Source organism: Cupressus sempervirens, chromosome 5 (genome assembly GCF_028749045.1).
Source record: "Cupressus sempervirens isolate cs-2001-9-10 chromosome 5, ASM2874904v1, whole genome shotgun sequence".
Taxonomy (NCBI): Eukaryota; Viridiplantae; Streptophyta; class Pinopsida; order Cupressales; family Cupressaceae; genus Cupressus; species Cupressus sempervirens.
This window is the reverse complement of record NC_143122.1, coordinates 485,805,906-485,827,580: the sequence shown is the minus strand read 5'-3', so window position 1 is coordinate 485,827,580 and position 21,675 is coordinate 485,805,906.

Genomic DNA, 21,675 nt, shown 5'->3' with positions numbered 1-21,675 from the left:
CTAGAAATATCATGAAGAATCCACCTATATTCACCTAAAAATGATTTATCTAAAATTTTGTGCCACCAACTTATCATTCTTATCCTCCATCTAGTTCACAAAATTCAAGGTAACAAACTCTGTTAGCTTGGATCTAGCGAATCTTTGACTTTTCAAATAATGCAGTAGCTTGGCACTATTGAATTTTTTATGCTTGACACATACTGTGTTACTCGGCACCTACTGTTCTTGGCACCTACTATAGATTCACTCAGCATCAACTAAGTTTTATTGATGTTCAAAACCTATTACTTTCTTAGCACCTAAACTTGCTTGACTCTTTTTTTTTCACTCGACACACACTAGATTTTCCATTTACTCGACACTTACTAATAATCTGCTCAGCATGAACTAGCTTGTTTAGCACCCACTAATGAACTTAGTCAAGCTTTGTAGACAACTTTATTATAAATTATTCTTCTAGAGTTTCTAAGTGTAGCCAACCTCTATATCTTCAAGTATATTATCAATACATCATTTTATCATTGTCTTAACTAATCCTTGTACTTCATTACAAAATCATAACTCAACCTTTCCCTTAGGTGCTTTTGTTACATCATATTGATTAAATCATCTTCATCAATCAACTAAATGAAAGTACTTGGATCTTATAAGCAAGTATCATTCCAGCAAATAGTAGGTTTGACATCACTGACAAAACAATGATTAAAAACATTCTTTATCAGCAACCTCCCTCTTTGCAAACAATCTCCCTTCTTCAATAATGATCTTTTCAATCAATTCTCAATAATCTCCATCTTTGACATTGATGGAAAACCAAACTAATCAACCAAGTTATCAAAATGCTAACTAGGTTAAAACAGTAAGTCAAATGCCAAAAAGAAAAAACTTTGTATCCAATCCTATTCATTTTATCAACAACTTTGAATTTCTCATGACTCCCTTTGAATTTTGTAAGTAACTCCCTCTTTCAAAGTATTAGGGATATCTCTTTTGCTAAAACATTGTCTTCTCCCTCTGAGCTACTATCTCTCCCTTTACATATTTGATCATATAGATTTTCTATTTCTCCTTCTACATGTCTAATTAGTTTTTACCACTTTGTTATCATCTCCCTCTTTTTACTTTGATCATTTTTTCTATTTCTCCCTCTTTGACAATAATGCCAAAGACATACTATTTCAGCATCTTATCATGTAAGTGTAGCATTTGTAGAAACTCTAATTTCTCTCTCTATCACCTTGCTTGTGACTTGTTTGGAATTTTAGTACTTTGATTACTTCAGAAAAAAACCTAAAGTATCCTCTGCATCAATTTATAACATTTCAACAATCAACTCATTTGATGCAGGGTAGTCTTGTTATTGCTTAAATAGCTTTGGATAGGGATATCGCCTCTAACTTACCTCTAAGATACTCAAATGCATCTTTAGGTAATTCTTTTTTGAAGATATCAGCAATTTGTTCCTTTGAGTTGACATATTCCATCTTCACTTGTTTGTCTTCCACCAGTTCTCTTACATAGTGATACTTAATTGCAATGTGCTTGGTTTTAGCATGCATCACAGGATTCTTTGATATGTTAATGGCACTTGTATTATCACAATAGAGTATCATAGGTTCAATCATCTCTTCTTGCATACCTTTCAATAGGTGCTTGATCTATACAATATTGGTGCAATTGATAGCAGCAACCACATACTCAACTTTAGCTATAGACTATGAGGTACAACTTTTTTTTTTGCTAGTCCAAGTGACTAATATTTTACCTAAGAAGATTGCTCCTCCACTGGTGCTTTTTTTGTCATCTATATTACCTCCCCAATGTGCATCAGTGTAGGTTTTCAACTCAAACTTTTCAGTCCTCTTGTAGTATAAGCCAAAGTCATCTATTCCTTTTAGGTACCTCATTATTCTCTTAACTTCCATAAGATGATTTTCTCTTGGGTTTGCAAAAAATCTCTCCACTATTACAACACCTAATGCAATGTCTGGTCTACTATGCACAACATATTTTAGCTTTCCAATCATTGATTTGTACATTATCTGATTTACCTTAGTTGGCTCATCATTCTTGGATAACTTATGTTTTATTGCCATTGGTGTACTAACTAGTTTTGAATCCTCTAAGCCAAATGTCTTGAGTATCTCCTTCATATATTTTGATTGGGTCACAAATATATCATGTTTTAGTTGATGTACTTGTAATCTAATAAAGAATTTGATTTCCCAAACATTGACATCTCAAACTCATGTTTCATCTTATTAGAAAAATCTTTGCATAGGGCATCTTTTCCTCCAAATATTATATCATCAATAAAGATTTCATATAGAAAAATGTATTTACCTTTTTCTGCCTTGATATACAAGTTGTTGTTGTCATCTATTCTCTCAAATCCTATCTTCATTAGGTATTTTTGAAGTCTCTCATACCATGCTCTAGGCACTTGCTTCAAACCATAGAGTGCTTTATGCAGTTTGTAAACCATATCTTTGTTGTTGTCATCAAAAAATCCCTCTTCTTGTTCTATGTAGACTTCCTCTTCTAGTATGCCATTCAGAAAAGTAGATTTTACATCCATTTGGTAGACTTTAAAACCTTTGTAAGCAACATGTGCAAGTAGTGTTCTTACTCCTTCCATCCTCACAATAGGGGAAAATGTTTCCCCATAATCTAGTCCTTCTTCTTGTGCATAACATTTGCAGACTAGTCTGGCCTTATTTCTTGTGATCTCACCATTCTCAACTAGCTTATTTCTGAATACCTACTTGGTACCAATCACATTCTTATCAGCTAGTCTTTGAACTAAAGTCCAGGATTTTTTCTTCTCTATCTACTCAATCTCTTCTTCCATAGCTTTACACTAGTTGTCATCTTGCAGTACATCTTTCACTATTTTGGGTTCAATCTTGCTTAGTAGACATGATTCATTCCTTAGTCTATTCCTTATCATTGTTTTGGATTCCTTGTCACCAATAATTTATTTTGTAGGGTGATGTTTCTTCACATACTTGGATAGCCTCAATTCTATCCTTATTTCCATGTTTGGTCTTTCAGCTTTAGAGTCACTATGCACATCTATTTCAGGTATTTCATAATCTCTTTCATGTGTACTAATTTTAGAATTAGAATGTGCATTTTCTTCATTCTACAACTTGGCTTCTGAATGCAACTCAACATTCATTGGTTGTGACTCGACTAATACTGAAACTTGTTGTTGATTTCCAACTTGATTGGTAGCTTCTTCTTCAGTAAACATTCCTTCATAGAAGTATACAAAGGATTTGTACTCTTCTAATCTCTTAGATTCATCATTGTGAACTTTTGCATGCTCATAAAAGTTTACATTTGCACTCTCCACTATTTTGTTAGTGTTAGTATTCAAACACTTATATGCTTTACTTCTTGTGGAGTATCCAAAGAATATGTCTTCATCACTCTTTGCATCAAACTTACCATTTCTAAAATCTTTAGGAATGTAACATTTACAACCAAACACTTTTAAATGTTTTACATTGGGTGAGTGACCATACCATAATTCAAAGGGTGGTGCATATGTACCTTTCTTGACTTGTACTTGATTCAGGGTATAGATAACTATACTTATAGCTTCTCTCTAGTAATTTAGAGCAACATTCTTATCCATCATTAATGTTCTAGCATAGCCCATCATTGATCTATTCCTCATCTCTACAATTCCATTCTATGGAGGAGTTCTAAATGCTAATCTTTGTCTCTTAATTCCTTTATCATTACAAAATGTCTCAAATTCTTTTGATGTGAACTTTCCTCCTCTATTTGATCTTAGGCACTTCAGACTCTTTCTTGTTACCTTCTCAACCCTAGCCAAATACCACTTAAACATTTGAAATGTGTCAGATTTTTGTTTTAAGAACATGACAATCATCATCCTAGAATAGTCATCTACAAGCAGCATTATATATTTATCTCCTTTGTAGCTTTGCACTTCTATTGGACCATATAAATTAGTATGCACTAACTCTAGTACTTCTTTGGAAGTATAGGTTTTTCTTTTGAAACTTTACTTGGTCATCTTTTCTAGTTGACATTATTTGCACATTATATTCTTAGGCTTCTTTAGTTTAGGCAAATATCTAATTTTCTTCATTTTTCTGATGCTAATCAGATTATCAAAGTTGACTTGACATAGTCTTTTATGCCATAGCCACACATCATCAAATTTAACAATAAGATAGGATGCATCTTCCATATCTAGGTAAAATAGATTACTCCTAGTTCTCCTTTTTCTATCAAATTTCAATCAGTGTCATAGATTTTGGCAGTTTTGTTTCCAAATTCTACTTTGCATCCTACATTTCCTAGCTATGACACACTCAATAGATTGTAGTTCAATCTTTCAACATAGTATGCATTATCACATGAAATTTTCTTTGTAAGCTTAATAGAACCTTGTCCTTTGATTAGAAATGATGCATCATTTCCAAATCTAACACTATTTCCATCATAGTGAGTAAAGGTAACAAACTTACTTTTGTCTTTTATCATGTGATGTGAGCATCCACTATCTATAATCCATCTGTCATTCTTGTTTACATAGGTTACCAGTGTTGTTGCCTCTTCTTCATCTGACTCATCCTTCATAGCTACATAGACTACCTCATCATCATTTTCATCAAAATCCTCTTCTTCAAAAATATAACACATTTTGCCTCTATCTTTGTAATCTCTACTATCATCTTCTCTTCTATTCTTGTGCTTGTTGCTTTCTTTGTAGTTTTTCTTCTGTGTGCATCTTGAAGCAATATATCCTACTTCATTGCAATTAAAACATATGATAGGAAGCTTACCTTTGAATTTACCTTTGCCTCTATGAAATTTTCTAGCCAACAATGCTTCCACTTTTTCCACATCTTCTTCATCTGTGATGTTGTCATTGGATGCATATTTTACTTTTCTCTTCTTCTTCTTTGGTTTCACCTTCTTAGTGTCTTTCAACAATAGCTTGGCCTTGAAAATAGATTCAAGATTCTCAAGTTTGTAGTTATCAAAGTTGGATAACTCAAATGCAGTAAGTCTTCCCACTATACCTTCAAGTGTTAGCTTATTTCTTGGTACACATCGTAACTCTTGGATGGCTGATACTCTAATAGCATAGATGGGAAGTAAGGTTTTTAAGAATTTTCTATTGATATTTTTAATCATCTAAAAGACCACCCAGACTTCTTATTGCACTTACTACTTCCTTTATTCTAGAGGTATATTGAGCAAAGTTCTCACCTTCCTCCATTCTCATGTCATCAAACTTTCCTCTGAGGCTTTCTCTTTTTGCTCTCTAGATGTTCTGATCTCCTCCATAATATCATTTAAGGATTTTCAAATTTTGAATGTAGAGTCACATCCCTTGATGTCATCAAATTTAGTGTATTTGAGTGCAAAGGCAATCTCCAGCATTTCCTAATTGTGCTCCTTCTTTTTCTTCATATCTTCTATAGTAGGGATAGTTGGATCAACATGTTCCACTTCAATTGAGGTTTGTGCATGATCACTTATTGATCCAAGGTGTATCTTCATTAAACTTTTCCATGCAAAAAATTTATCTTTGTTGACCTTGGGAACTTCTCTCTTAGACATCTTGATCTTCATGCTTCTAGTACCTTTAAACCAAATCAGCAGATGGCTCTGATACCAATTATTAGAAATGCTTTAGAATAACTAAGAGGGGGGGATGAATTAGTTATTCAAGATCCAAATGTAATGATAAAAAATTTTCACCAAGTACAGTGATCCCATTTAAACTAACCATGCATCCAAACTAGACATTTCTATGTAGCAAGTGGGCTTGGTTAGAGGACTTTAAACCACTCACTTGGAATGTAACCCTATTAAAGGATTTACACAATGGCTATTAAACCAACCTAAGTCCATAGGATTTTTAGCCTAGCTAATACAATTTTTAGAGAGTAACAATAAGGGCTTTTGATCTAATACAACTCGCAACATAACTTGAAGACTTCATATCTCAATTTAGCTCACAAATTTTCTTGGCTTTTAGTCTCTATAGCTCTAACAGCTTGTCCTCCTTTCAAGCTTTGTATCCTTGAGACTTCATGCTTGATGTACTAGTGAAATCACCTCTATGGTCAACTATCAAAGTAGAGTCTTTGTACTCTATTCTTTATTTTTGATGCCTTCACCTTGACATCCAAAGAACCACTCAACTTGGTAACTCTTGCTTCTTGATCAATAACTCCTTAAATAGAAGTTTTCAATACTTTTCCTACTTTAATATTCCTGCTTTGAACTTCAATTTGAATAGATTAGGTATGATTCAATGAATCTACCCTTTATCTTGTTTCTTCTAGAAACATCATGAAGAATCCACTTGTATTCACCTAAAAATGGTTTATCTAAAATTTTGTGCCACTAGCTCATCATCCTTATCTTCCATCTGGTTCACAAAATTCAAGGTAACAAACATTGTTAGCTCAAATTTGGAAATCTTTAACTTTTCAAATAATGCAATAGCTCGACACTATTGAATTTTTGATGCTCAACATATACTGTGTTACTCAGCACCTACTGTAGATTCACTCGGCATTAACTAAGTTTTACTGATGCATAGTACTATTACTTGCTCAACACCTAAAATTTCTCAGCTCCTTCTATTTCACTCGACAGAAACAAGATTTTCCATTTACTTGACACTTACTAATAATCTACTCGGCACCCACTAATGAGCTTAGTCAAGCTTTGCAGACAGCTTTATTACAACTTATTCTTCCAAAGTTTCTAAGTGTAGCCAACCTTTGTATATTCAAGTATATTATCAATACATCATTATATCATTGTCTTAACTAATCCTTGTACTTCATTACAAAATCATAACTCAACCTTTGCCTTAGGTTCTTTTGTTACATCTTATTGATTAAATCCTCTTCATCAATCAAGTAAGTGATAGTACTTTGATCTTATAAGAAATTTTCATTCTAGCAAATAGCAAGTTTGACATCAATGACAAAAAAATGATTTAAAACATTCTTTATCAACAATCTCCCTCTTTGCAAACAATCTCCCTTCTTCGATAATGATTTTTTCAATCGGTTCTCAACCATTTCACCAAGATTGATTTGAAAAGTGTGTATCATCATATCTAAATCAAAGAAGGAAATGGATGGAAAATTACTTTTAAGAAAAATGAATGTTTGTATGAATGATTGGTTATGATTTTAAGTTTAACTAATGTGCCTAGTACTTTTATGAGGCTGGCGAATGAGGTTTTGAACACATTTTTGGGCAATCTTGTGATTTTATATCTTGATAAAATTATGATATTTAGTAAGACTAAGGAAGAACACATTTAACATATTAGAAAATTATTTTAGATTAAAGAAAGAGAATTTTTTGATTAATTTGAAGAAATATTCATTCATGAACGAAGAGACTATGTACATTAATTTTGCAATTTCTACTATATTTTGAAGATAGATTCTTAAAAGGTAAAATTTATTCTTGATTTTCCTGCACTTGAGAATGTTTGGGAAGTTACATCATTTAATGGATTGGAAAATTTCTATAGGAAATTCATCAAAAAAATTAGTATAGTATGTAATGCCATAACATAGACTATGAGAGGGGTTTAAAAGGAATTCAAATGGACTCATGGAGAACATAAGAGTTTTGAAACATTGAAAAAAAGATGGCATAATTATCTATACTTTCTTTGTATAATTATCCTAAGGTTTTCAACTTGATTCTAATGCTAGTGGAAGTGTCATTCGAGATAATTTGATTCAAGAGGAAATACTTGTAGCCTTCTATGGTGAGAATTTGAATGATGCTAATTAAACAAATTTTGTTTATAATCTAAAATTCTATGCTACTATTCAAGCTTTGAAGAAAAGTAGACATTATTTGATGCTTAAGGATTTTGTATTGTCTATTGATCATAAAGTTGTACAACATTTGGAAAGTCAAAATAAGTTGAATAAGAGACACATGAAGTGGGTAGAGTATGTGTAAAACATTTTTTTCATGTTGAAATATAAAATTGGATAGTCTAAAATTGTTGTCGATGCTTTGAGAAAAATGGCTTTTCTATGTGAAATGAGAGTTGAGGTACTTGGTTTTGATGATTTAAAGAACTTGTGTGAAACTTATCCTAATTTTGCAAAACCTTTAAAGGCTTATAAGGATCACTTGATAAGTAAACAAGATGAGTGGATTGAGACTCTCATTTAGAAAATGTGTTGTTTAAATTAATTTAATTGTGCATACGTAGAGCACCTATAAGGGATGACATCATTAAGAAGAAACATAGTAGAAGACTTGTTGGAATTTTTTGGAACTGAAAAAATAGTGAAGGTGATCTTTAGCATATATTATTGGCCTTAGATATATAAAGATGTTTAGAAGATGGTTAAGAGTTGCAAAAATTTTCAAACATCAAAGGGAGATACAAGTTAAAATTTGGACTTGTATTCACCATTGTGTGTTACAAATAAACCTTGGAAAGATATCAGTATAGAATTTATGCTTGGCATACCTAGAACTAAGAATTAATGATTATATTTTGGTACTGGTTAACATATTTTCTAAAATGGCTCATCTCATACCTTGTAAGAAGACATTGGATGTAGTACATGTGGTTGAATTATTCTTTAAGGAAGTGGTAATATTGCTTGGGTTGTCAAATAATGTTGTTTTATATAGTGATATTTATTGGAATTCTCTTAGAATAACTGGGGGGGGTGAATAATTATTCAAGGTCTAGATGTACAAATTAAACTTTTTGCAATTCAATGAAACCATAAAACATTCATACCCATACATGCATTCATTGTGTATCAACTAAAACTTATATGTTACTGTCAAATCAACTTGTAGAAATGTAAAGCATAAAACACAACACATCCATCAGCACATTTGACACAATGATTTAACATGGAAACCCAATTTGAGAAAAACCACTAGTAACATGCTACTCCTTTTTCACTCTTCTGAAGTGATGCCCTATTAAAGGCCAACCTTGTTAAAGGTTACAATACACACTATTAAATGTGACCCAATTAAGGGATTTCAGTCACCCTACTAAAAGTGAGCCTTGTTAGAGGACTTTAGGCCATTCACTTGGAATGCCACCCTATTAAAAAAATTTCCAATGACTATTAAGTCAACCTTACTCCAAAGGATTTACCGTAGACTAATACAATTGTTAGAAAGTAACAGTAGAGCTTTGATTTGATACAACTTACAACCTTACTTGCAGATTATAGATCTTTGCTCAATCCTCAACTCTGCTTGGCATCCATTCTTTGCAACTCTGATAGCTTGTTCACCCTTCAAGCATTTATCTTCTCAAGCCTTCTTGCTCAATACACCATTGCAGACTTCTTCACTTGGGTCACTTGATGAAGCAAAACCCTTTTCTCCTTCTCCTTATTAGATTCTCGCTTCAAAACTCTCTCTAACTCTTTTGCTTCATGACCAGACATTCCTATATTTAGGAAATTAGAATATTTTTCCCTCTCATTATCCATCATCAAAATTAGGGTTTTCAATAGATTAGGTTGGATACAATGTATATACCCCATATCTTGTCTTCTTTAGAAACTTCTCTTAGAATCCATTTGAATTCACCTCCAAAATGGTTTACATAAGATTCTGTGCCACCAACTCATCAATCTTATCTTCCTCCCGATTCACAAGTTCTAAGAAAATAAACTTGTCAGCTTTTATTTGATGAATCTTTGATATTTTTCATAATGTAGCAGCTCGGCATTATCAATCTTTTGATGCTTGGCACATATTTCATTGCTCAACATCAACTATAAAATCACTTGGCATCAACTAGATTTTATAGGTGCTCGGCATCAACTAAAAATTTACTTAGCATCTACTAACTTGCTTGGGATCCACTAGAATTTTCTTTCACTCGGCTCCAACTAACTTTTTGCTCAGCTTAAACTAACTTTTCTCGACACCTACTATCCACTTGGTCAAGCTTGGCAAGTGAACTTTGTTTAACTTTATTCTTCTAAATTTTCTAAGTGTAGCCAACCATTTTATAACCTCAAATAGATCATCAATACATTATGTTATCATTGTCTTAATTGATTCTTTTACTTCATTACATGCTCATAACTCAACCTTTTCTCTAGGTATTTTTGTTACATCTTGTTGATCAAATCCTCCTCATCAATCAACTAAGTTATAGTACTTGAAACATATAAGAAATTGTTGTACTAGCAAATAGTAGGTTTGACATTAGTGACAAAAAAATGATTGAAACACACAATCTTCTTCAACAATCAGTAATCTTTTCAATTAGATATCAACAATCTCCCTCTTTGGAATTGATGGCAAACCAAATTGATCGACCAAGTCAAACAAATGATGAAAATCTTGTTCCATCAAACTAACTAGGTTAAAGTAGTAAGACAATACCAAAAAGAAAACTTGTATTGAAATTTTTTCCTCTATCAACAACTTCCATCATCTGATTAGGTTACAAAATATAACTCCCTCTAAGTTCCTTCTTTATCTTCTCTCTTTCATACTAAATTGCTTAGCAAAATATCTCTCTCTTTCTTTCTTTTGATCTTCTAATATTTTGATGATGTACTTTCTCCACTTCTTGCACTTGATTAGTTTAATGTATTTTCTCCCTCTTTGACAATAATGCCAAAGACATATACTCAACACTTGGCATCTTTAATAAATGCAGATATAGGCTTTTGCAAGTTCTTCAACTTTTTTCCTTTGTCACCTTGCTTGTGACTGATTTGTAGTTCCAGTTCTATGAATACTTTAGGCAATTCCTTAAGTAAGATCCACTACATCAATTTTTATTAAATGAGTGTCAACTTGTTTGATGTAGGGCACTTACTTTGTCTTTTACATAGCCTTTGATAGGGGTATCACCCCTAGTTTACCTCTTAGATACTCATAAGCATCCTTAGGTGATGCCTTTTTGAAGATATCAGCAATTTTCTCCTTTGTATATTCCATCTTGACCTCTTTATCTTGAACCAATTCTCTTACATAATGATACTTGATTGCAATGTGCTTTGTCTTTGTATGCATCACAAGATTCTTTGATCTATTGATAGCACTTGTATTATCACAATAAAGTGTCACTAGTTCTGTGATTTCTTCCTTCATTCCCTTGAGTAGTTGTTTGATCCATACAATGTTTGTGTAGTCAATAGCAGCAGCAACATACTTTGCTTCAGTAGTAGATTAGGAAGTACAACTCTACTTCTTGCTAGTCCATGTAACAAGTCTTTTGCCTATAAAGAATGCTCCTCCACTAGCGCTCTTTTTTTCATTAATATTTCTAGCCTAATCAGCATCAATTTAGGGTCTCAGTTCAAACTTTTCATTCTTCTTATAATATAAACCAAACTCTTCTATTCCTTTCAAGTATCTCATTATCCTTTTCATAGCCATCAAGTGATTCTCTCTGGGATTAGTAGAGAATCTTGCAACTATCCCTTAGCTAATGCAATATCAGGTATGTTGTGTACTACATATTGCTATTTCCCAATCATGGATATGTATAATGTTTGATTTACCTCAATTGAATCATCATTTTTTGATAACTTGAGTGCTATCACCATAGGTGTACTTAGTAGTTTGAAATCCTCTAGTACAAATGTCTTCAATATTTCTTTGACATATTTTGACTGAGTGATATATATACCATATTTCATTTGATATTCTTATAGTCCCACAAAGAATTTGATCTCACTAAATATTGACATTTCAAATTCTTGCTTTAGAGGATTTGCAAAATCCTTACACAAAGCATCTTGACCTCGAAATATGATAGCATCAACAAATATTTTAGATAATAGTATACATTTGTCCTTATCTTTCTTCATGTACAAATTGTTATTATCATATGTCCTTTCAAATCCAATCTTCACAAGATAAGTATGAAGTCTCTCATACCATGCTCTTGGTGCTTGTTTTAATCCATATAGGGTTTTTTTTAGTCTACATACCATGTTCTTATTAGTTTTATCAACAAAACCTTTTGGATATTCTATGTAGACTTCTTTTTCTAATATGCCATTCAGAAATGTAGACTTAACATCCATCTAATAAACTTTGAAACCTTTGTCTACAACATAAGCAAGCAAAATTCTCACTCCTTCCATTCTTGCAACAAGGGAAAATGTCTCACCATAGTCAATTCCTTCTTCTTGTGCATAACCCTTGCAAACTAATCTTGCTATGTTCCTTGTCACTTCACCATTCTCATCTAGCTTGTTTCTAAATACCCAGTTCATGTGAATTACATTCTTGTCTTCTAGTCTAGGAACTAGACTCCATGTCTTATTCTTCTCTATCTATTGAGTTTCTTCTTCCATAGCCTTGTACATGTCATCATCTTCCAATGCATCTTTCATTGTCTTAGGTTCTTTCATGCTTAACAAACATGATTCACTTCTTAATCTATTTCTTGTCATTGGCCTTGCATCTTTGTCTCCAATGATTTGATCTATAGGATGATGTCTTTTGACATATTTGGATAGTCTAGGCTCAGTTCTTGTAACTACATTTTGTCTCTCAGCTCCAGTGTCACTATGTATATCTCTCTCAATTTTTTCAACATCTCTTTCATATATGTTAATCTCAGAATCAGAATTTGCATTTTCCTAATTCTACAACTCAGCATCTGAATGCAACTCAACATAGGTTGTGACTTGAAAATTATTGAGACTTGTTGTTGGTTTACAACTTAATTTGTATCATCTTCTTCAGCAGGCATTCCTTCATAGAAATATACAAATGATTTTTATTCTTTTGGTTCCTTTGTAGGTTTAGCCTCATGTACTTCTATAAACTCATTGAAATTCACATTTGCACTTTCCAACATTTTGTTAGTGTTAGTAATTAAACACTTGTAAGCTTTCCTTCTTGTGGAGTAACCAAGGAATATACCTTCTTCACTTTTTGCATCAAACTTTCCACTCCTAACATCTTTAAAATATATAACATTTGCTACCAAAAACCTTAAAGTATTTCACATTAGGTGGATATCCATACCATAGTTCAAAAGGTATTGAATGAGTACCTTTCTTGACTTGCACACAGTTCAAGGTATACACATCAATACTTACAACTTCTCTCCAATACTTCAGAGCAACATTCTTCTCCATCATGAGTGTTCTAGCAGAGACCATTATAGAGTTGTTTATTCTTTCAACAATTTCATTTTGTGGAGAGGTACTAGGTGTAGATGTCTATCTTTTGATTCCTCTATCATTATAGAATATCTAAAACTCATTTGAAGTGAATTCTCCACCTTTGTCTAATCTCAAGCATTTTACACTTTTATCTATTTCTTTTTCAACTCTTGTCAAGTACAACTTAAACATTTTAAAAGTATCAAATTTTTGTTTTAGAAACATGACTTTCATCATCCTAGAGTAATCATCAACAAATAGCATTATGTACTTATCTCCTTTGTAGCTTTGCACTTCAATAGGTCCACACAACTTAGTATGAACAATTTCAAGTATTTCCTTAGAGGTATAAGCTTTACATTTAAAGCTTGACTTTGTCATCTTGCCTAGTTGACATTGTCTGCATATTATATTATCTAGTTTCTTCAACTTAGGTAAACCTCTAACTCTCTTCATGTTACTAATACTAATCAGATTATCAAAATTAACATGACATAATATCTTGTGCCAAAGCCATACATCATCAAATTTTGCAATAAGACATTACCATCTTCTATATCTAGATAGAACAGATTACTTCTAGTTTGATCACCTTTTCCAATGAAATTTCCATTTGTGTCATATATCCTAGCAGATTTATTTTCAAACTCAACTTTGCATCCTAATTTGTTCAATTGTGACACACTTAAAAAGTTATAATTCAATCCTTCAACATAATAAGCATTGTCACATGAAATCTTGTTTGTGAGTTTGACAGACCATTTTCCTTTTATCAAATATAGTGCATCATTACCAAACCTTACATTATTTCCATCATAACAAGTTAAGGTAATGAACTTACTTTTGTCTCCAATCATGTGATGTTAGCATCCACTGTCAATGATCTATTTTTCATTCTTGTTCACACAAATCATAAGTGTAGTTGCCTCATCCTCATTAGATTCATCCTTCATTACAACATATACCACTTCATCATCATTTTCATCAAAGTCATGTTCATCATAAATGTAGCATGACTTCTTTCCTTTGTCTCTATAGTCTCTTCCATCATCTTCTCTTTTTTTTTGTGCTTGTTTCCTTCTTTGTAGTTCTTATTCTATGTACATCTTGTAGCAATATGACCAACTTCATTGCAATTGAAACAAATGATGGGTAACTTATCTTTGAACTTGCCTTTTCCTTTATGAAATCTTCTTTCCAGCAATGCTTCCAATTGTTCAATATCTTCCTCATCTATGTTACTATCACTAGATGCATATTTTATCTTTCTTTTCTTCTTCTTCTACTTTACCTCCTTAGAATCTTTCAATAATAATTTTTCTTTGAAAGCTGATTCAATACTCTTTGGTTTATAGTTGTCAAAATTAGATAGCTCAAAAGTAGTGAGTCTACCTACCAAACCTTTAAGGGTTAGATCATTTCCTAGCATACATATTAACTATTGGATTGCATAAACTCTAATGGCATAAAATATAGGCAATAACATCCTCAAGACTTTACTTAGCATAGTATCATCATCTATTTTACCAGTAGCACCTTTCATTGCACTAACAACTTCTTTTATCCTAGCAACATATTGAGCAATATTCTCACCTTCTTCCATTCTCATGTCATCAAACTTACCTCTAAGACTCTTTGACTTAGCTTTTTGAAAATTTTTGTCTCCTCCATAGATGGTGTCTAAGTCATCCCACATCTTCTTTACAATATTAAGGCTTTTGATATCATCAAATTTGGCATAGCTTAGGGCAGAGGCAATCTCCAACATCACCTACTTGTGTTCTTTCTTTTTCTTCATTTCTTCAATAGTTAGGGCTCTTGTTGGATCAACATGCACCATTGAAATGCAAGATTTTGCATGATCTCTAAGTCCTCCAAGGTGTAGCTTCATCAAACTTTTCCATGCAGGAAAGTTATCTCTGTTGAGCTTGGGTACTTCTCTTTTTGACATCTTGATCTTTGTGCTTTTAGTACCTTAAAACTAATCCTCTTAAGCAGATGGCTCTAATACCAATTGTTGGAATTCTTTTAGAATAACTGGGGGGTGAATCAATTATTCAAGGTCTAGATGTACAATTAAAACTTTTCATAATTTAGTAAACCCATAAAATATTCATACCCATGTTTGTATTCATTGTGTATCAACTAAAACTTATATGTTACTATCAAATCAACTTACAGAAATGTGAAGCATGAAACACAACACATCTATCAACACATTTGAAACAATGATTTAATGTGAAAACCCAATTTGGAAAAAACCACCAGTAATATGCTACTCCTTTTTCACTCTTCTGAAGTGATGCCCTATTAAAGGCCAACCCTGTTAAAGGTTACAATACACATTGTTAAATGTGACCTAGTTAAGGGATTTCAGTCACCCTACTAAAAGTAGGCCTTGTTAGAGGACTTTAGGCCATTCACTTGGAATGCCACCCTATTAAAAGATTTTCCAATTACTGTTAAGTCAACCTTACTACAAATGATTTACCCTAGACTGATACAATTGTTAGAAAGTAACAGTAGAGCTTTGATCTAATACAACTTACAACCTTACTTGTAGATTATAAAACTTTATTAAGTCCTCAACTTTTCTTGGCTTCCATTCTTTGTAGTTGTGATAGCTTGTTCACCCTTCAAGAATTTATCTTCTTAAGCCTTCTTTCTTAGTACACCATTGCAAACTTCTTCACTTGGGTCACTTAATGAAGCAAAACCCCTTTCTCCTTCTCCTTATCAGATTCTCACTTCAAAACTCTTTCTAACTCTTTTGCTTTATGACCAAACATTCTTATATATAGGAAATTAGAGCATTTTCCCGCTCATTATCCATCATCAAAATTAGGGTTTTTGATGGATTATGTAGGATACAATGTATCTACCCCATATCTTGTCTTCTCTAGAAACTTCTCTTAGAATCCATTTTAATTTGCCTCCAAAAATGGTTTACATAAGATTTTGTGCCACCAGCTCATCAATCTTGTCTTTTTCCTAATTCACAAGTTCTAAGAAAATAAACTTGTCAGCTTTTATTTGGTGAATCTTTGATCTTTTTCATAATGTAGCAGCTCGACATTATCAATCTTCTAATGCTTACCACATACTACATCACTTAGCATCAACTTTAAAATCACTTGGCATCAACTAAATTTTATTGGTGCTTGGCATCAACTAAAATGTTACTCGACATCTACTAACTTGCCCGACATCCACTAGAATTTTCTTTCACTTGGCTCCAACTGACTTTTTGCTCGGCTTGAAGTAACTTTGATTGACACCTACTATCCACTTGGTCAAGCTTGGCAAATGGATTTTGTTTAACTTTATTCTTTTGAACTTTCTAAGTGTATCCAATCATTTTGTAACCTCAAATAGATCATCAGTACATTATGTTATCACTGTCTTAACTAATTTTTGTACGTCATTACATAATCATAACTCAACCTTTTTCTAGGTACTTTTGTTACATCTTATTGATCAAATCCTCCTCATTAATGAACTAAGTGATAGTACTTGAAACATATAAGCAATTCTCTTACTAGAAAATAGTAGGTTTGACATCAGTGAAAAAAAAATGATTGAAACACATAGTCTTCTTCAACAATCAATGATCTTTTCAATCAGATATCAACAAGGTGGCATTCCAAGTGAATGGCCTAAATTCCTCTAACAAGGCTCACTTTTAGCAAGGTGTTACTAGTTAATTTTGAAAGATACTTTACAAGAAGTTTGACACTAAGTTTAAGTTAGTTCTATATTTCATCCATCAAAAAATGGACAAATTGAAGTTGTAAATAGGTATATATGTAACTTTTTGAGATTTTTGGTTAGAGATAAGTCTTCTAATTTGGGCTTGATGTTAGCACAAGAAGATTTTTCATATAATAATTCTTTGAATAGGAGTATTAAGAAAACACCTTTTGACATAGTATGTTGAGTGCACCCTAAAGGAACTATTGAGTTGAGGGATTTGAATGCTGAAATGGAGAGGACTATTAAAGCATAATAATTTGTAGAATTCATTAAGACTTTGCATGAGGAAGTGAAGGAGAATCTAGAAGTGAGTTATCAAGAGTATAAAAAAAGGAAGAATACATAAATCTTTTGAAGTTAGAGGTGAAGTTGTTTTCCACTTGAAGAAGAACATATTTCTAGTTAGTACCTATAGTAATCTTAAGATGATGATGTTTGGTCCTTGTAGTATCTTGAAGAAATTTGATAGTGGAAATGCTTTTAAAGTTGAATTACCAAAGGATATGTATTTTCCACCAATATTCAATATTGTAGACATATTTGATTACTTTGAATCATATTAGGAATTAAAAGATAACCTAGATTATCCAAATTGGAAGACTGAAAGCATTGAGAAAGTTTTGGATCCCTAAATAAGTAAGAGCACCAAAGGAAAAGACCACTTGGAGTACCTTGTTCAGTGGAAGGATAAACTACTTGGGGTATGTTGTTTAGTCTTGCTTCAACCAAAAATATATTTCTTGTTTTCTATACTAGCTTTTTATTCAAGGAGTATTGGTTGCTACTCATGGTTTCAAGTTGTGCATGGTTATCATCTTAATGTGGACCTATTGTTGATCCTTACCCTAAGTTCACAAAATCTAATTTTCTTTGTGCTTGGATTTTTATGCCTCTTTCTTCACTCACTTTTTATTATGTGTTTCATGTAGTGGATTTAGGAGTTTCTTTCATTGTCATTTCTTGTGATGATTTGGCATCTTTCATAATTGAGGGGAATCTCTTAGATCGTATGTGGATCTATCCTTAAGAGCACAAATTCTCTTATGCTCATTTATAAGTGTTTTGGTTTTCTCCTCTAAGGCAAGACCTATTTTGTAATTAAATGTCTGATAGGATCACGTGTGGTCTTGGTGTCTATATAAGGACTTAGATTAGCTTTATGAAATTAATGGGGTAGATATAATATTATAATTCATTATTGTGGTCATAATCTAGAAGGCCTTACAACTAAGAATGTTTCTTGTATACTTATCATTGGATTCTTCTAATGAATAAGTAAATCTATTTCGTTCTTCTTGCTAGTTATGTATTTTATTCCATGTGTATTCTTGGCGAGGTGTTAGGAGATCGAACTTATCTCCTTCCTCCTTCATTACTTGCTTAATTTTCATTATATTTTGATATTTCAAGGGTGCCTCATACAAGGAGGGAAGATTCTAGTTACCAAAACACTTCAAATCTCCCTCTATCTTCCACTTTTGATTGAGATTTGATTTACAATTTTCTCTGAGTCTTATTCCTATATTAAAAAATAAATTTGGGTTTTTAGTTTGATAATGGTATCTATTAATCATAACGATAATTTCTCTCTCTTCATATTCCTAGATCTTACATGCTTAATTCATATTTTCATAATCATCTTTCATAATAATGAAGGATCAGTTGATTCACTTAGTGTTTGAGCCTCTTCAAGCCTATAGGATCATCTTACTTCCAATGTAAGAAGACATGGGCCATTGTTCCTAACTTTTCTATAAAAAATATTGAAAATATTTTCCATGCATTTCTTTTTTGGTGACATGCACTCTTACATCCTATTTCTAATTTGGATTTCTAGATCCAATTTGTATTTATCTCATTTTATCCTCCTTGTAATTTATTTTGTATACAATTACTTCAATATTAAATTTTATGTGTCAGAAATATTTTATTTTTATATTTCATGTAACTCTATTTTATTTGTATATATTTGTGTTAGTTTCATATATGTATAAATTATTTCATTCTATGAATGTAAATGTTATTCTCATTTTTTAGTTGAATTTAGATTTTTTTAAGAGTTTCAAGATGTTCTATTTCATGCATATGATGATAAATTAGTATTTTATTTTATCCACACCACAAGTATGCCCTCTTCCAAAATGTATATAACCCTAGCGACATTTTTGTGTGATAAGTGAATATCAAGACTCCTTAAGAAAACTCCCTCCTAGAGATGAAAACTAAAAATCTTGATACCTCTATTGATATGTATTACCCCTATAAAGATATTTAGAGCAAGAGAAGGATATTATTAAATATTTTATTAATGGAACCTTACCTTAATTATATTACAAAGTATGTATTCTAGAGATGAAGCATTAATGGATTTTTTAATCCTCCTTATAATCTTGTCATACTCATAAGGGTACCTATTAGAAAGTAAAGTCTACCAAGATGGGGGGGAGTGAATCATTTATGCATTTAAAAAAATCTTAATATCTTTATTAATTCTAAAATATGTAACTACTAGATGCAACAACCATATAAAGATAACCATACACAATAACACTAGATATGTTAACTAGGGAAACCTTTGATCAGAAGGAAATCCACAGTGGGAATGATGCCCCCAAGATGATGTACTAATACAAAAGTTTCTTAAAAAAGGATAACCCCTGTTAGGAGTCAATTGAATATAATTAGTATATATGAGTGCATGTTAGGAGATTCGAACCCTATTAAGATTTTCCCAACCCAATTAGGAGTTGGTAAGAGGACAACTAGACCCACTGTCCAAATAGCATTAGTACTATTGTTTGTGAATAATATAATATAAAGTAAAAAATATCACAACCAACAACTTATCTTGTCAAATTATTTCCTTTTAAGCTCAATGAGTATCAAATCCTCCAATATTTTCTCTGATCTTCACAAGTTCACATATCAAACTCCCACAATGCATATTACAAAGATATGACCACATATCATAGCATGCATCCAAGGAAAAAATATTTCATTTATACCAAGCTCTAAAAAAAGTTATTTAGTCAGCCTTTATTCTTTCCCAACTTAAAATAATAATATAGGACCATCTCAAGATATTATGATACACATTACATTACAATTTTACACTTTATCTAGAATTACAAGAAAACAATCATCTCACAATCTACATAACTTTCCACTTGATGATCTTTTGATTATTCCCTATTAACTAAAGTATCTCTAACATGTATTTGAACTCTATCTTAGTTCTCTCAAGACAATTCCATCTCTATAAATAGATAGAATCAAAACAATAGCATCTCTACAATTTTTGTCTAAAAATTTCCTTCACTAAAATCCTCACAACTCTGTCTATTCTTCCTATTTCCACATGTTCTCTTAACTATAGCATCTAGACATACTATATAACTTAACCTCAAATTTTCATATGATGAAGCATGCTCCCCTTAATATCATAAACCATAATAGAAAACCAAGAAACAATAGAAAATGCAAGAACAAAATATGGACTTCTTATTTGCACAGTAAATGCAAAATTATAAAATTCACAAGTACAATATGCTAATCCACATGGACACCTTCCTTACAATAATCTACAAGACAAGCTATGAACTATCACCTAAAGTTGTTCTAGACAATGTTTGGGCCTTTCCTTAATAGGCAATTTTATGTCACTCAAGAAGGTTCTAGACAATGAAACTTAATACCTAGGGCCAATAGACCCGAACAATATATATAGAGTCAGCTAAATATATCTTTGACAATTATTTTAGATATTTTGGGTAGCCCAACGTTGAAAGGCCATAATTCTCAAACTGTTGCTATGATTGGCTATTATAACCATATTTCAAAAATGCTAGCTCGTGATCTATAGGCTTAAAACTATGCAAGCAGCTTTCTATTAATTTTTTAGACCTCATTCAAGAACTCTAAGGCCTCCAAATAGTGAACCTGAAGATTTTCCTACAAATTTTTGACTAAAAATCTGCAATAACTTCTCTAATACTTAAGCTAGAGCAATGAGATTTGTATGGTAGGCTTATAACTATAAAATAAACCTTCCTGTAGAAAATGAGAATATTATGAGTTCGTATGAAAAACTTACTAAAAATAGCAAGCTCACATAAATAGTAACCACCCTATCTACTAGTCCTTATTAAAATAGAACAAACTGAAAATTTATATTTTTGGGTGATGCAAGATTTCTCTTACACTTAGGATGCTCCTACATCAGACACCTAGGGTAATTTGAGAAGTGACTCTATCATGTATCAGGTGTTCAAAGGAAAACCAAGATGATTAACCTCCTCCCTTGCTGGCCATTGTAAATCCTCTATTGGCCTCCCTTTCCATTTCACTAGATATTCCTCATAAGTTTTGTTCCTCATGCTTTTGGTGATACGACTTTCCAATATCTCCTCAATATCCTTTGTATCCAAACTAGCTGCTGGAATACTCCACTACACTTCTGCAACTTCATCTCCATCACCTCCATCATAATACTCTATAAAATTTAAAATATTAAATACTAGTGAAATATTCCATTCAGTAGGCAACTCCACTTCATAAGCATTTCCAAAATCATGCCTTTTCAGATCTTGCACAGTCCAAACTTCTTCATCTTCAACTTATTATATGTACCCACTAGAAAATGCTCCTTTCTCAAATGAACCATGACTTCATCACCAACCTAAAATTAATTATACCTCCTTTTCACATCTACCTTAGCCTTGTACTATGTATTCATCTTTATAATGTG